Raw genomic sequence first — 16,792 nt, 5'->3', positions numbered from 1 at the left:
GCCATAATTAACCGCATCTGGCATTGCACAATAGCGTCAAAAATTAGCGGAGTGTGTGAAACAATCTGTGCCAAAGTCCCATGCTGATCCGAGTCTTCGTTTGAAAGATATTTGCGAAAAACGGTATGTCATAGGGTCTGATATGGATAGTAGTTTCTGCTCCTGTCAACTCAACACAATTTTCTAAACACCAATCCTCTATTCTTCGATAACACACAGTAGTTGTCTCCTTTTACAATACACATTCTCGGTCTATCCTGAACTCAAAATCTTATCTGGAAACTTCATATCTCCTCTCTCTTTCAATCAGCTTTCTCGAGGTTAGGCGTTGTGTATCGTCTCCGCCAGTTCTTCTCGCTCTCTAAGACGGTGTCCAACTGTCCATGTACAGGCCCTTGTCCGCTATCGTATGGAGTATGCATTTCATGCGTAGGGAGGCTCCACTCACACAGCCCTCTTGGACAGAGTGGAGTCAAATACCTTTCGTCTCATCAGCTCTCCTCTTACTAGCAGTCTTCTTTATCTTAATCCGCTGCAGTGCTGCATCTCTTTCTTCTATCTCCAATCGATATTTGCATTCTGACTGCTCTGCTGAACTTGCTAATTGAATGCCTCCTCCCCTCCCACGGCCCCGCTGCTCACGACTTTCTACTCTTGCTCATTCCTATTCTGTCAAAATCCCTTATGCAAGAGTTAACCAGCATCTTCATTCTTTTATCCCATCCGCTGGTAAACTCTGAAGCAGCCTTCCTTCGTCTGTATTTTCTCTTCTTTTGCCTACGACTTGAACTCTTTCAAAAAGAAAGTATCAGCACACCTCTCCACCCGTAACTGACCTCTCATTAGGCCTCTTTTTCAGTTTTCTTTCACTAGAGTAGCGTTTTGCGGACTTTTTTGTTCCTCTTTTTGTTTCTTGCTGTTGAGCTGCTTCCCTTGTAAAAAAAATAATGGTAATAATAATCCTTGAAGGAATCCCACGGATCCGCAGAATATCCCGGAATATCCTCAGTGCACGATGAACAGATTCAAAAGCCTTCTTGAGATCGACATAGGGTGTGAGCAACCTTGTCGAAACTCACGTTTGCGTTCCACGAGGGCACAAAGTGCTAGGATCCGGTCAATTACTGACTTGCAGGGCGTGAACTCGGATTGCTCATGTCTCTGAAACTTTAGCAGATGAGATCGAAATCGCATCAACAGTAGATAAGCGAGCACCTTGCCCAGCACACTGAGCAGTGTAATACCACGATAATGGTTGCAGCCCTGTCGGTACCCTTTCCCTTTCCAGATATGGACAACCAGCTCCCTTTTCCAATCAAGAGGAATGGCACCAGATTTCCACACGGCTGACAGCACTACATGCAACTCACTAATCATGGCTTCACCTCCCCCTTTGGCTTTCAACATCTCTCCGCTGATATTTCAGGTCACAGCTGCCTTACCACCCTTCAACTTCCTCACAACCTCTCTTACTTTTGCAAGAGAGGGCAGAGTTTCGTCTATTGGTGGATCAGCAGCTGCCATCTGCAACCCAGCCAGAGGGAGCTGCCCGCTTGGGGACTCTGCCGTGTACAACTGCCCTAAATACTCGTACCAACGAGCCCAGTACCCATCCGCATCTGGTACTATCTGCCCATCCGTCGTTCGGATAGTACTCATCTGACATGTGGATTTGGAGCGGAGCTTTTTCAGACCCCGAAAGGCAGGTCTAAGGGCATTTGAATTTAGACAACCCTTGACATCCTCAGCGAGACCTCTGACATATTTCTCCTTATCCTTTTTGAGAAGGGTTCTAGTCCTTTTTGGCAGTCCTGTATCGCCTCGAGTCCCCAGCCAGCCTGGCAGCACGACTCTGCTCTACATTATCCAGTGTCTCCCTCGAGGCAACGAAACACCTAACCCCTGGGTGCTCTCCAATGCAATCCTCAGCAGCTTTGAAAGTTTCACGTTTAAAGTTATCCCACAACTCCAGGAGCCTCCAAAGTTCAAAGTACTTCAAACCGATTTAAGACTGCCACTGCATACTCCTGAGCACACGCATAGTCCCTCAGTTTCTCCAGATAGAACCCTGGCGAGTAACATCTTGAGAACCTTTTGGACCCGATGCGTATCCTTAGCTTAGCAACAACAAGTCTGTAGTAGGTCGCAAAGAACTCAGCACCTCCAACGGGTAGGCCTACTACCAAGGATGTGATCAATCTCCTTTGCCACACTGTCAGATTTCTATAACATGTCCAGCGGCTAGGCTCGTGTCTTTGGAACCAGGAACCAGCAATCCTCAGCCTTCTGAACTCTGCAAAGTTCAAGAGAAGTGAACTGTCTACGTTTCTGGTGCCAGAGCCATGGGGACCAATATATAATTCGTACCCATCTCTCTTTGTGACAGTAACTGTACTGAAGTCGCCCAAGACAATGAGTGTGTCGCGTGGGGGACACTAGTCATCTATAGAGGCTAGCTTGGCGTAGAACATCTCTTTCTCCTCAAATCCGCATGTCTCGGTAGGGGCGTACACTGTAATAAGGTATATGAAGTCCAAGGTGTGCCTCAATCTCACCAGCATCGTACACATCTCAATTAACCAGAGTAAATTTATTTAGGTGGAGCGTAGGAAGACGTAAATAGGGTCCTTTACACAGCGGAAACCGGAAAGACGTGACCTCACGTCATGGAACCTCAGTTCACGAGGAGAGAGAGAGAGAGAGAGAGAGAGAGAGAGAGTACAGTTAGTTAACAGGGCGTTGTTTTAAGGTACAAGCGATAAGGTGAAGACTAATTTCTAGCTCTAGGTTTGCGTGACGCGTTACGAATCCGCTGACCTAGTTTCAAATCTCGGCCCAGGCAGTCGGTGTGCAGCTCACCAAACTGCTTATCCTATCTTTCGGGCTGGTCGATAAATGAGTACCTGGGGAAACCTGTGGAGGTGAACCATGGTACTCGTATGTTACACTGGCCCAACGTCCCGGTTAAAATAAGTGGGTTCTTACCCACCATAGGCTCCAAGGTCCAATGCGACGGAAATGAGCACCGCCGGCAAGCGCAACTACAGCGTATGCCCCCAACTTTACCTCTTATCCTTATCTAGTATTCAGCTTTCATGACAACTACTTTCAAGGACCACAACATAGATTAGTTGGGTTACTATGAGTCGTTTTCATGCTCATGGTGCGAAAGTCTTGTCAGTCTATTACTAGACTCAAAGTTTTCCCATAAGTTTTTCTAAAGCCTTACCGAATGTTCGTACATTAACCCCGTTTTTTTTAATATGAACTAAACATTCAAAGCAGTTTCAAGTAGTGGGGTAAATATTCATTTATGGTCCTTCTTAAGTTATCGATAGAAGATGCAGTTAACAAAAACATAAGAACGTAAGGAGTCTGCAGAGGCAGCTCCTGTAATCCTAACCCCACCTTACCTCACTATCCATGACTTTATCCAACCTCTTCTAGAATGTATCTATGGTATTGGCACCCACAACATGGCTGCCAAGCCTGTTCCATTCATAAGAACATAAGAACATAAGAACGCAGGAGTCTGCAAGAGGCCGGTAGGCCTGTACGAGGCAGCTCCTTTGACCCTAAGCTCCCGTGTATCTAACCCCACCTATTATCGCTGTCCATGAATTTATCTAGTCTATTTTTGAATGTGACAATTGTATTGGCACTCACCACATGACTGCTAAGCCTATTCCACTCATCCACCACCCTGTTAGTAAACCAATTTTTGCCTATGTCCCTGTTGAATCTGAATTTATCCAGTTTAAACCCGTTACTTCGTGTCCTACCCGGTTCTCTTACCAACAAAACCTTATGAATGTCTCCCTTATTAAAGCCCTTCATCCATTTATAAACCTCGATCATGTCTCCACGCACCCTTCGCCTTTCTAGAGAATGCAAGTTTAACTGTTTGAGTCTTTCCTCGTATGGCAAGTTTCTCAACCCCTGAATCATCTTAGTCATCCTCCTCTGCACCGATTCTAACATTTTGATATCCATTCTATAGTAGGGTGACCAGAACTGAGCCGCATAGTCAAGATGAGGTCTAACTAATGCTAAATATAGTTTGAGGAAGACCTCGGGGCTTCTGTTGCTTACGCTCCTTGAAATAAATCCCAGTACCCTATTAGCTCGATTTCTAGCTTGAATGCATTGTGCCCTTGGACGGAGATCAGAGCTCACTAAGACCCTAAATCCTCTCGCACCCAGACCTACTTATGAGAGTGTCATTTAAGCAATAGTTATGTGAGGGGTTGTTCCTACCTACACTCAGAATACTGCACTTCCCTACATTGAACTCCATCTGCCATTTATCCGCCCAGTCATATAATCTGTTGAGTTCACCTTCTGATCCGACTCAATTACTCTACCGATCTTGGTATCATCTGCAAATTTACTAACATCACTACTAATTCCTGTGTCTAAGTCATTGATATAAATAATAAACAAAAGTGGACCTAATACCGAACCGGACCCCACTCGTAACACATCCCCAGTCAGATCTTTTACCATTGATTTGCACTTTGCTTCCTATTGCTAAGCCACGCCTTGACCCAGATCAAAACTTTACCCTCTACTCCGTGAGCCTGTAATTTAAGCAACAGTCGTTGGTGAGGAACTTTGTCAAACGCTTTACTAAAATCAAGATAGATTACATCATAATTTTCATCTCTGTCAACCGCCTCAAATACTTTATTGTAGAAGGACAAGAGATTGGTGAGGCATGACCTACCTTTTGTGAACCCATGCTGCGAGTCGTGAATTAAGCTATGTTTCTCTAAATGCTCCCGAATGTTCCTGGCTATTATGGACTCCAGCATCTTCCCTATAACCGATGTTAAGCTAATTGGGCGATAGTTTGAAGCAACTGACCTGTCCCCTTTTAAAAATCGGCGTCACATTAGCTACTTTCCATAGGCTCGTATTTACCGACATCTTAAAGATGTCGGTTACTGATTATATCACCTAACTCCTTTAATACCCTCGGAAATATCCCGTCAGGACCTGGCGACTTGTTCTTCTTAAGCTTTTCTATCTCATCCTGAACTACTTGCCTGGTAATGATTATATCCCTCAATTTATCGCCATCCCCGCCCTCGTACACCTGAACTCTTTCCGGTATAGTCGTTCGATCCTCCTGTGTGAATACTGAAAGGAAGTAGTCGTTCAACAATGTGCTCATATTTTCGTAATTTTCTACTAGCTCCCTGTGTTTGTTTTCAGCGGTCCAATTTTCTCCCGTGTTTTTGTTCTATACATCTGAAAGAAGCCCTTAGGATTACTTTTCGCCTCATTTGCTACTTTGATCTCATAGTTCTTTTTAGCTATCCTGGTGTTTTTCTTAACTAATCTAGATAGTTCGACGTACCGGCCCCTGAGATGTGTTTCCCCATTCTTTATTTTCTGATAAATTCCCTTCTTTAACCCAATCTCGTGTTTTAGTCCACGAGTCATCCACTTAGGATCATTGTTTTCTTTTCTAAGTGTTCGCTGTGGTATATGCTGTTCTTGCACCTCTACTATTACTCTAACTAAATTATTGTAAGACATTTCTACCTGGTTCTCCTGGCTCTCCAATCCGCAGTTCTGGCCCTCAAGAATCCCAACATTATCCCAGTTTACACCTTCAAGATGTCTTCGAAGCCCCTCGTAGATTGCTCTTCTAAAATCTGGCACTAACACTGGGTTTGGTTCATGGGTTACCATGATCTAAGCTAAAACGAACCGTTCTGTGATCACTATTTCCTAACTCTCCGCCCACCTCCAACTCACGTAGCAAGTTCCCATTATTGGTTAGGACTAAGTCTAATATGTTATCTCCTCTGGTAGGCTCAGTAACTACCTGCTTAAGGAAATTATCTTGTATAACTTCAAGAAAGTCCTCGGCTTCCAGGTCACCCACTAGATCTTCCCAGTCTATATTCCTATAATTAAAGTCCCCATTACGCAGACATTTCTACTCATACTCGCCCTGCCAATCTCCTGTAGTAATATACTCGTGTCCTGCCTGTTAAGGTTGGGTGGCCTGTATATAACTCCTAGAGTTAGTTTTTCTTTCCCTTTGTAAACGTCCACCCAAACTGATTCTGAATCCATGTTAGTTTTGACTGAGTTGTTAACTAAACATTTAAGTGAGTCTTTAACATATAGCGCAACTCCACCTCCCTTTCTGCCCCTTCTGTCTTTGTGAAACATCTGATAACCCGTTATTTCAAATTCTGATCTAAAATTTCTATTAGCAGTGTCTATCCATGTCTCAGTGATCGCTATTATGTCAAAATTTTCTGAACAAGCTTCACCCCTTAGTAAGTCTATCTTGTTTCTGAGGCTCCTGCTGTTCATCCACCACTCTATTGGTAAACCAATTCTTGCCTATGTCTTGTTGGATCTGAATTTATCTAACTTAAAACTATTTCACGTGTCCTACTTGGTTCTTTTAAAACCAAAACCCTATTGACATCCCATTTATTGAAGCCCTTCATCCATTTATGGACACAGTTTATAGACACAGTTCTGAGAATATAAATCGTTTCAGTCAACAACGTGACTGATTACCTCTTACGAGAAGTTTTACTTTGAGATTTACGCGGATATAAAAGTTAGTTACTTAGAAGTACCCTCAGTTCAAGGTCGCCGAGCAAGGCCATCACCGAACTAGCGCCCAATGCCACCCCACCTCCTCTCTCACGCATATCGAGCCTATAGTGTAAGATGTAGTAATCTAGCGCCGCTAAAAGTTTAAACTACCGAACTATCTCACTGCCATACCACCTGTTCAATCACGCAAACATAAAAGATAGTAGAAAGCAACCCATCATCGCTAGAATAGCAACTGAACAGACTAACGAGCACTGGCACCCCACCTCTGCCCTCACGTGAACCAAGTATATAGTAAATAATTAGTAACCTATCGCTGCGAAAATAGTAACCCATTCTTTTAATGGTACGGTATTTATAAAATTTAGCGAACTCTATTTTCTGCACTTATCCCAAATTATTCCGTGTTTGAAGTGGATATGCTGTGTACTGAATCGGTTTCTTCTCTGAAACATGCTCAAAATTACCAATCGCCGATGTTAGCCGTTTTTAGTGTTATTTTTAAGGTGGTTCGTGTTTAGTGTTTGTTTAAGGCGCGAACTGTTACCTCACTCGTTGAAGGGCCGGTGTTACCGTAGCTTGCTTCACAGTTGCTTGTAGTAGGTGAGATAACATAATAGCCTTTTAATTAAAGTGCTGATAGATTATGTGTGGCCGAGCGGAGCCGTAGTTCACTTTGAGTTTACTTCTTCTATCTCTCCCTCTCTGGTATATTAAAAGTGTGATTAGTTTTAACTATATTTTCAGTTTTACACAATAATTACAAAGTTTATGTGAGCGGTCGCACGCACACCCAGAACAGAGCGATATGCTCGTGTCCGCTGCCCAGTGTGATATCCCCTGGTAGCTCGGTCGAATGGTATATATGTGCGTTGCTCTTTCACCGAAAGTGTTGATTTTCCGGAGGCTGACTCGCCGGAACTTACAAGGTTCCGGTGCTGATTCTTGCTGATTCCATCGTCAGCTCAGCACAGTTCTCACGGCCATAAGCACTACGTGTTGTTTAACATCCTGTGGCGTGATACTGAGCTGGTGTTTCGACACATACATTCATACAATCACATGTACATATACGTTACACCGATAAATTAGTAACCATCGCTTCGGATAGACATTATTTAATACCCTTACCTGAGTTTCGATTGCCAGGTGGTTCTTTTAAGTGCCGATTCGAGTTGTATTCTCAATCCCCATATTCTCAATAATTTCTGATCTTACACACCCACCCATATCTGATAAAGATTTTATAGAGGCTGTTGGTATTCGCGTGGGTAGTTTTATAAGTCTAATGAGGATTTGACAGCTTCTGCGCGAGAAATGAAAGAAAATAAATTTCATGACATCTCGACTTTTCTCCTATTTGGTCTTTGCAATTATTCAGCTTGAGAGATAAAAGCAGCTGTCAATGAACCTCCACCTTAAAATTATCTTATATCAATAACGTAAATGACTAACAACGAAGATTAACCGAAAAAATTACCTAAAGTTTTGGTGATTATGATTAGATTTCATGATTAGTATTATCCTTACTGGGTGACTCTGTAAAGATGTTTTGATCGTAGATTGCAGTCGATGTCTTCGTGGCGTGTTGAGCCACGGAAGGCAAGGAAAAAATGTTTCTGGTGCTTGATCATCTTAAGTACATTTTTAAACTGGAGGAAACTGACATATTGGCCCAGGACGGGGTGGAGGTTGGGGTCTGCGTCAATCACACACTCCGGGCCTGAAGAGAGAACAAATAGATTAATGGATAAATTCAAACCCTGCGATTTCTCCTTGAGATCTGTTCCAACAATTACAAGCTCTCCTTTCCATGGCCGTTTCCTTTAATTTTAGGTTTAAACAAAATGCATCAGCTAGACCCCGTTCCCTACAAGCTTTCTGTGAACACCTCCCAATTTAAGAAGTCAATAGCTAAACCCGACATTATTTTTCTCCCTAGTCATAATGTAAAAAGCCCACAAAGAGGAATGGAAAGATAATTCTAGCTATAACGTATAGGAACAGCAAACGGCCATCCTATTCTCAGAGGTTGAATATATTCTGATGACTATTAACCCTAGATTCCTGTCCCTCCAAATAGTCGTGAACCACTGTCCCTGTGTACGATCATATACAACCATTTGGAAATTACTATTTGTATCTTACAAATTTCATTACAACTATTTTTCATAAGAAACTTCTATCCTTTTGAAAACTGTCAATGTACTATTTAATAAAAATAAGCTTAACATAAAGAATATAAAAATAAATGAATCTAACTGTAAAAAAAAGCGGTAAAGAAAGAAAAAAAAGTCATCATAGGACCCTTGGTAGGCCAGGTAAGCTGGTAGAGAGTCCTGCCTTGCCATACAATACATCCCCCAGGATGCCCCAGCCCCCCCAGGCCTTATGGGCCACGGGTTGGTGTGAACCAGGCTGTCAAAGGTTGGGTATGTTTCAGAAATAAAAGAGAGTAATAAAAATCGTAAACCTTCCCTAGATCGTCGCTGCTTGCTTGCTTGCTTGGCAAGTAAATGGTAACTATGACGTCATCTCTTTTTGGGGCACTATGGGGACTAGGCTGGGGCTTTTCCACAGTGGAAGGGCCAGGTCTATGGTCGCCTGGAGGTGGAGATGGGGTTGGTGAAATGCCGTGGTGTCTTTTTCCTGGAGTGGAGGTTATGGCTGGGTTGAAGTCTTCCTCACCCTCAGTGCCACTGTCAGTCATTCTTTCATTCTTTCCTCTTTCACTTTCACTTCTTATTGTAACCTAGCTGGTTCACTTACTCCTCCATCAGCTTTTAAAAATCGAATCGACCACCATTTCATTGTGTCAGGAGTAAAGTGTATACCGAAGTGATTTCGTGTGCTCTGCTGGCCCGAAGAGGCTGTCGAGCAGATCAAATCACCAGAGCGGGCAATCTCATAATGAGCCAATAGGCTTTCTATTGCCTGCATTTCCTTGTTTCCATGTAGTGTTTAGTATCCTCCCCCTCCTCCCCCTGCTCCCCATTATAATTCTGGGCAAGGTAAAAAAGTTTTAAAACATTACAAAATGCCTGAAAACCTAAATAAAAAAATATACATTCCGATCGAATGCGTCATTATCATTCAACTGTCCTTGTACACGATAATCATTTTCGGGTTAGAATTTTTTTTTATTCACTGGAGCAAAAGAATCACTCCTCACATGTAGATCACACTACAGAAAGAAGACTTGCTCGACAGCCTCTTCGGGCCAGCAGAGCACACGAAAGCACTTCGGTATACAATTTACTCCTGACACAACGAAATGGTGGTCGATTCGATTTTTAAAAGCTGATGGAGGAGTAAGTGAACCAGCTAGGTTACAATAAGAAGTGAAAGTGAAAGAGGAAAGAATGAAAGAGTGACTGACAGTGGCACTGAGGGTGAGGAAGACTTCAACACGGGTTCTCGTGCACGGGCGATAGATCTACCGTTTGTGATGATAATCACGAAGGAGAGGGATCTAGGGTTAAGAGCAAGAAATAGACATAAGAAGCTATTGTTGTTGTTCTATTTTTATCAGCACGTCGGCTGAATGGGCTTAAAAGAGCCCTGCAGAGGAGCTAGCTTCAGGCCATGAGGCCCTGGCTAGCTGGTCGGGGGGCACGGATGCATTAGCACCCGTTGCCGGAGCCGAGCGAGCAACTCAACAGTCTATAAGCTGGCTCAGAGGCCAGGAGAGTTGCTCGCTCGACGAGTGCTGGCGTTCCACTGTAAGCAGCTAATACTATGCGCATACCTGAGAACAGACGGGCAACTATAGTCTGTTCACTTAAGCTAGATTCCTGGCGCCTAGGCAGGTTGGTGAGCTTGCAGTTGATTGGCTGCTCCGCTCTCCCGCTAAAGCTGGCGTCACACTGAACCCAAATCTGGCGAGCACGAGCTCTTGCTGGCAGCTTTTGCTCGCGAGCAAATCACTGTTGTCGTCACACTGACGAGGGGCGAGCGACGAGCAACATTGTAAACAAAGCCTCAACCATGGTGCCTACTACACCTACGCTTCGCATTACGGCTAAGTGTGCAGCTGTGACGGCATTACTTGCTGTTATTCAACGAGTTCAGAAGAAGAAAAGACGAGTCTGGGTTCAGTCATGGCTGAAGAGAAGGGAGGGAGACCCATGATGTGTACATCATAACATCATAACTTTCTTCAGCGTAGACTTACAGAAATCTGGATGGCTGTGGTCCCATAACTCGGGATGGTCCCTGACTCTTGCTATCAAAGAGTGTACAATGAAGGAGGACAAGTGAACTTTTGAACGAGGAGAGGTGGCCATGGCGAGTGTTTATATCAGCTGGCCTGGGCGGTCTTGGTCTTGGTCTTGGTCTTGGAAATCAAAATAAAATCCAACACTACTTTTCTCAACATTATAAAATATTACAAACACCGTCAAACATAAAAGGAGTATGTGAATAAGTTTTCTAATATCATGGGTATACGGATTCAATACACTAGGTAATATATATTATTCACATATCGGTGCACCAAAGAGCTCATTTGACTGCCTGCTTGCGGCTCGCCGAGCTGCTCCCCGTCCAAGCGGCGAGCTAAACGCAGGAGCAAAAGCTCGGGAGCAAGCCATCCCTCCAGCAAAAGCTGCCAGCAAAAGCTCGTGCTCGCCAGATTTGGTCCAGTGTGACGCCACCTTAACACTCATGTCGGACCACATCTTGCATGCTCGAGTGAGACATGTTTCTTTATTATATGCCATAGCTCAGCTCATATACGAGCTAGCCAGTTTTGGTTGACACCATCAGACTCAGCAGTGACTGTAGAATCAAGATGTATTTTAAAAACTCGACAAAACAAATAAGAAAAATGGAATTATGATGAGTTTAACCGTGAAGATGTTAAAAAAAATGTTTATGACATGTTTTACTTATGCTCACTGTTTTCAACAGTTGTTCATTGACTGCAGGAATATATTAATACATTACGTAGGAAAATTTATCGTGAACACGATAGTGTGATCAGAAAGCAGTTCAAGCTCTACGTATTGAAAACACAGAGTTATTTATAGAAACATTTCACTCGACCCAACCATCACGGCGCGCGAGACACCCTGTATGATGATGTTAAAAAAAATGAGTGTCGCGCGCCATGATGGTTGCGGCGAGTGGCATGTTGCTATAAACAACCCTGTGTTTTCAATATGTGGAGCTTCATCTGCATTCTGATCACACTATCGTGTTCATGAGAGATTTCCCTACGTCATGTAATAATATATTTCTGCAGTCAATGAACAACTGTTTAAAATAGTGAGCATAATTAAAACATGTTATAAACATTTTTTTAACATCTTCACAGCTCAACTCATCGTAATACCATTTTCTTTTTTGTTTTGTCGAGTTTTCATGCAAGATGTGGTCCGACATGAGTGTTAGCGGGAGAGCGGAGCAGCCAATCAGCTGCAAGCTTACCAACCTGCCTAGGCGCCAGGAATCTAGCTTAAGTGAACAGACTGTAGTGTAACATAATGGAAGCCCAAGAATTGTAGATGTCATGGTAGGCAGAAAATCAGGTAAAGAAGTGGAATAGATCTTTCGGAAGCATAATGAATAAACACTAACACCATAGAAAAAAACATGTGAAGAACGTTGGGAGAACCCTTTGCCCTGCACTATACTAACAAATGCTGAATATAATGATGATAATGTTTTTTTTGTTTTTTTGAGAGAGAGAGAGAGAGAGAGAGTGTGTCAGGGATGTAGTTTACGTAGTTGGCATTCGTATTCGAATACATTCGAATTCCGTATTTGGGTGTATTCGTATTCGAATAATTAGCGATATAAATCAGAGTATTCTTATTCGTATTCAAATACAAGGGAAAAGTACTCGTATTCTGCGAATAATCTGACGAATACTTAAAAAAATTATGATAAAAAATAACAGCCGTTGTTCCTTATATTGTATACATCTCCAGCTTCATGGGTGGACGTGTAATGGTCCTGTATAGTACAGATTAATGAGCTCATTGTACTATTGTATAACTTTAGAACAGTGCTGTTCCCAGTTACGACAAGAAGGTATTATTCAGTGAAAAGTATTCATGAATGTATTCGTGAATACATTCAAGAAGTATTCGTATTTGTTTTCGAGTTAGAACCATTTCAGTGTATTCGAATGCGTATTCGTAATCATTGGAATGTGAAGTATTCGTATTCGCATTCGAATACGCAGTTCTTGTATGAACTCCATCCCTGGTGTGTGTATGTGTGTGGGTGTGTGTGTATGTGTGTGGGTGTGTGTGTATGTGCGTATGATGTGTATGATGTGTCCAGTATGATGACGGCCAAAGATGCCATATCATATACATGATCCTTGATGTTTACAAAACATAGTCCTTTAAATTAGTCACGCTTAATATTACGTTGCTCGTTTGGAGATGTTTTAATGTATTTTAGTTTGAGTATGTTTCCATAGTCCGCATTATTTCTTAATTTTGTTTCTTGTCAAATATAGTTTATTATTTTTTTTAGATGCAATTGTTTTAGTTTTTTTTTAATATCGTTTTGTCTTTGAAAAAAAAATTACGAGTATTATATTTACTGGGTACTGGAGTTCATTAGAGTTTGGGTAGGGTTCAACTTTTAAAGCGAGTCGTTTTATTTTCGTGTTTTTTTTTTTGTGGCTTTTGCCTGATTGTATTTGTTTTAGTGTTTGATATTATTGGAGTTCATTAAACTTTGGGTAGTGTTCAATTTTTAGAGAGAGTCGTTTTATTTCCGTGGTTCTTGTAGCTTTCGCCTGATTGTATACGTTTTAGTGTCTGGTTTGTTTTAGTTTATAGGTATTTATTTGCATATTTGGGCGTTTCTTATTTATAGTCCTTAAAAATGTCTGCTAATGCGGCTAGAAATGTTTTTTTTTTTTTTTAATGTAAGATATTTTTATTGTTCAGAGACGTAACTCATGAAAATCATTTGTGTTGGACCTTTCATTGTAACGTTTCTTATAAGACAGTTCTTGTGGTCAATAAAACTAACTAACTAACTAACTGTGTGTGTGTGTGTGTGTGTGTGTGTGTGTGTGTGTGTGTGTGTGTGTGTGTGTGTGTGTGTGTGAAGTGACGTAGTCAAATATCCTTCATAACTACAAAATTTAGTGTACTGCCATATTTCCTACACATAGTCCACCACATTTCCTACACAAAAAGAAGTATTCTGCACATTTCCAACACAAATTAAGAGCCCAGCATGCCTCCGGCGTAACTTCTTCGGTTATACTGTCCTATTTCCTAGAGTTTTGCGATCACGTGGACTGTACAGAAATTGATTGAAAACGAATGCAAGTTTTTGCTGAAGAAACAGTTGTATTAAGCAAGAAAGAATACAAAACATTGGAAAATATTAAAGGGAAAATTTTGTTTATCTTTAACGGCATACCAATGTAAAGTAAAACTGTAAAATATAAAAATTGGATGTCGTGAGCACATTACCTTCATTTGAACTATTTAAATGAATACCTCAATCCTGTCCTGAATGATAATATGACAAGTGGAACATATTACCGGACGTGTATAATATAATCTGCTCCTGCGACAAACATAGCTATGCAATCAGCACCAAAGGCAGCGTGTCAATAGGACAGAGGAACCACTGCCCTGCCCAGTGTTGTAAGGTAAAGTTGGGGACATACCCTATGGCTACGCGTGGCCGCGGTACTCATCTCCGTTCCATTCGCTCTGAGTGTGTGGGTAAGAACTTATTCCCCGGGACTCAGGGCTAATGTGACATCCGAATTACCACAATTTACCCTCCACAGGTTTCCCAAGGTACCCAATTATCGACCAGATCGAAAGGTAGGATGAACAGCTGAGTGATCTGCTCGCCGACTACCCGGGCCCCAAAATTGCCGTCTCTTCTTAGTTGGAGGAAATGTAAGTGTCACCCTCCCTTGTACGTGCCCCACGAATTGGGAGAAGAATAGTGTTGGGTCGAGTCTAAACCTCACTCAGCTAGTAACTGAACGTGAACTCGACTTTTTCGACTATGTAGACTTTACTCATGGTCAAAAATTAGAGGCAAACACTATTTGACCTAAACTCGCAGGAATTCATTTACGACTGGTATCCTGTAGGTATTGTGAATCACTGCCTTTCTTGGTGTAGGAAATATGACTGGAACCCTATGAAAATTGACAAAATAGACTTTTGTGTGTAGGAGATATGCTATATAGTATATGTAGGAAACATGTCACTACACTAAAAACTGATAATGGTGTAGAGGTGACGTGTAGGAAAGGCGTCGAGGGAAAATTGGTGCATCCCCGGGTGTGTGTGGGGGGGAGGGGGGGGCACGTGGCCAGCTTCATGGAAAACTGTGCGCGTCAGAGATTACATGATTTCCGTTCTTGCCCAATTTTACTCAAAACTGTGGGAGGGGGCGTGTGTGTGTGTGTGTGTGTGTGTGTGTGTGTGTGTGTGTGTGTGTATATTCCTTTTTTTTTTTGTTTCACCAATGGCGCTGGTAGGCTTTTTTAGTTGGGGCTTGGTGGTCGGCTTCAGGCTGATGTGATGCAGGCAAGTATTTATAGTGGCGCCATCTTACGTGACTCATGGTGTTCCCTGTAGGAAATCTTTGATTCTTTTTTTTTTTTTTTTTGAGAATCAAGAGTCAGTGTTATTAGATGGTCTGCAGGAGAATCTGTGGGTAATATTAGGCCACTCGGCGATGACGGAGCTTATAGCAGCGGGCGGGCGCGAACCCGGGTTTTCCCCAGCTGACGCCGAGCTCGAATGTGTGTGTGTGTGTGTGTGTGTGTGTGTGTGTGTGTGTGTGTGTGTGTGTATGTTAATATTACTATTGCATAATAGTAATAATAACAAACATGTAAAAAAATATGTAGTTACCTTGAATGTTCCATGGAGTTCTAGATGTCATGGCTGCTGGTATGAGGAGGACCAATAGGAGGGCCAAGATGCTCATGACGTTAATCCACATGCTGCACGCTGATTGGCGGTAGTTCGGACTCGCTGAAGAGACAGGTTAAAGAAGGAAAAAAAGGTAAAAGACTTAATATTGTCAGGAAAATATGAAGAAGAATATTTGGAAGTGCACCATTGATACAAAGAGAGAGAGAGAGAGAGAGAGAGAGAGAGAGAGAGTGAGAGAGAAACACACACACACACATGCACACACACAAGATGCTTCGTAGTTCAGTAGTTAGAGTGATATATTCACACCCAAGAAATCACAAGTTTGATTCCCGTGAGCAGTGGAGGTGGATGGGCAGTCTCCTTATAGCAGTGCCCCGTTTCCACCTAGCAAGGAATCGGTCGCGGGGATCAGCTGGGGTTTGCGTCCACCCTACAACTGTAGCACGTATATTTCGAAGACGGTAAGGGCTATTGATTGCAAGACCCGTATGGGATCAGAGCAAGATAAATGACACACAAAAACAAACAAACAACAAAAAAAAAAGACACAGCACAGCAACGCTCACCCTTCACCTCCCTAGCGGATACTGGCCCTTTCTGTCTCCTCACACTGTTTAAGTATATCCGGCCTACTTGAATATAATACATGAACGACAGAACGTGGAAAACAATATGATACACAATGCATATAAAGGAAATAGAAGCAGTTGTAGTTTTTTTTTATTATAGTAGTAGTTATAGACAGTAGTTGCAGAAGCAGCAGCAGCAGCAGTAGTAGTAGTAGTAGTAGTAGTAGTAGTAGCAGTAGTAGTAGTAGTAGTAGCACTAGTAGTACTAGTAGTAGTAGTAGTAGTAGTAGTAGAACTAGTAGCAGTAGTAGTAGCAGTAGTAGTTAGTAGTAGTAGTAGTAGTAGTAGTAGTAGTAGTAGTCGTTTGTAGTAAGGCGAGTAGTGGTAGTATGGTCGATTTCATCCCACCGGTCCACTCACGAGTCTAGATGTGGCACACGCGCATTGTTGGTTCGTGATTGAGTAAACATAAACTTATGGTATTTGTTCTTTATTTGCAATGATATATTTGGATGTTTATGTATACAAATATAACATAACACCAAATGTAAATACCACACATATCGATTTGCATCGTCAAGATACCACACAAGCACACAAAAGACAAGCTTGTATCAAACAACATCGTCAGGTCATACATACTCCAACGAACAACCAAAAAATATTTAGCCCATTTCAGGAACACATGAGAAGACACCAATTATTCATTACATCTGTATCACATCGTAAATATTAGAAATGATT

The 16,792-nt window shown here is 42.2% G+C and overlaps 1 long non-coding RNA gene across 1 annotated transcript in view; it reads right to left on the bottom strand.

Moving 5' to 3' along the window:
- Positions 1-16,084, bottom strand: part of LOC126982381 (uncharacterized) — a 33,427-nt gene extending 17,343 nt beyond the window's left edge. Inside the window, exons 1-3 of the long non-coding RNA XR_007735155.1 lie at positions 16,046-16,084; positions 15,453-15,575; positions 8,122-8,314 (exon numbers count right to left, since the gene is read on the bottom strand). This is a non-coding gene — a long non-coding RNA (uncharacterized LOC126982381). The remainder of the gene's footprint in view (positions 1-8,121; positions 8,315-15,452; positions 15,576-16,045) is intronic.
- Between the last annotated feature and the right edge of the window lie 708 nt (positions 16,085-16,792).

This window comes from Eriocheir sinensis, chromosome 50 (assembly GCF_024679095.1).
Source record: "Eriocheir sinensis breed Jianghai 21 chromosome 50, ASM2467909v1, whole genome shotgun sequence".
NCBI classification, from domain to species: domain Eukaryota; kingdom Metazoa; phylum Arthropoda; class Malacostraca; order Decapoda; family Varunidae; genus Eriocheir; species Eriocheir sinensis.
Note: the sequence above shows the minus strand (reverse complement) of the source record. Positions and strands in the feature narration are given on the sequence as shown.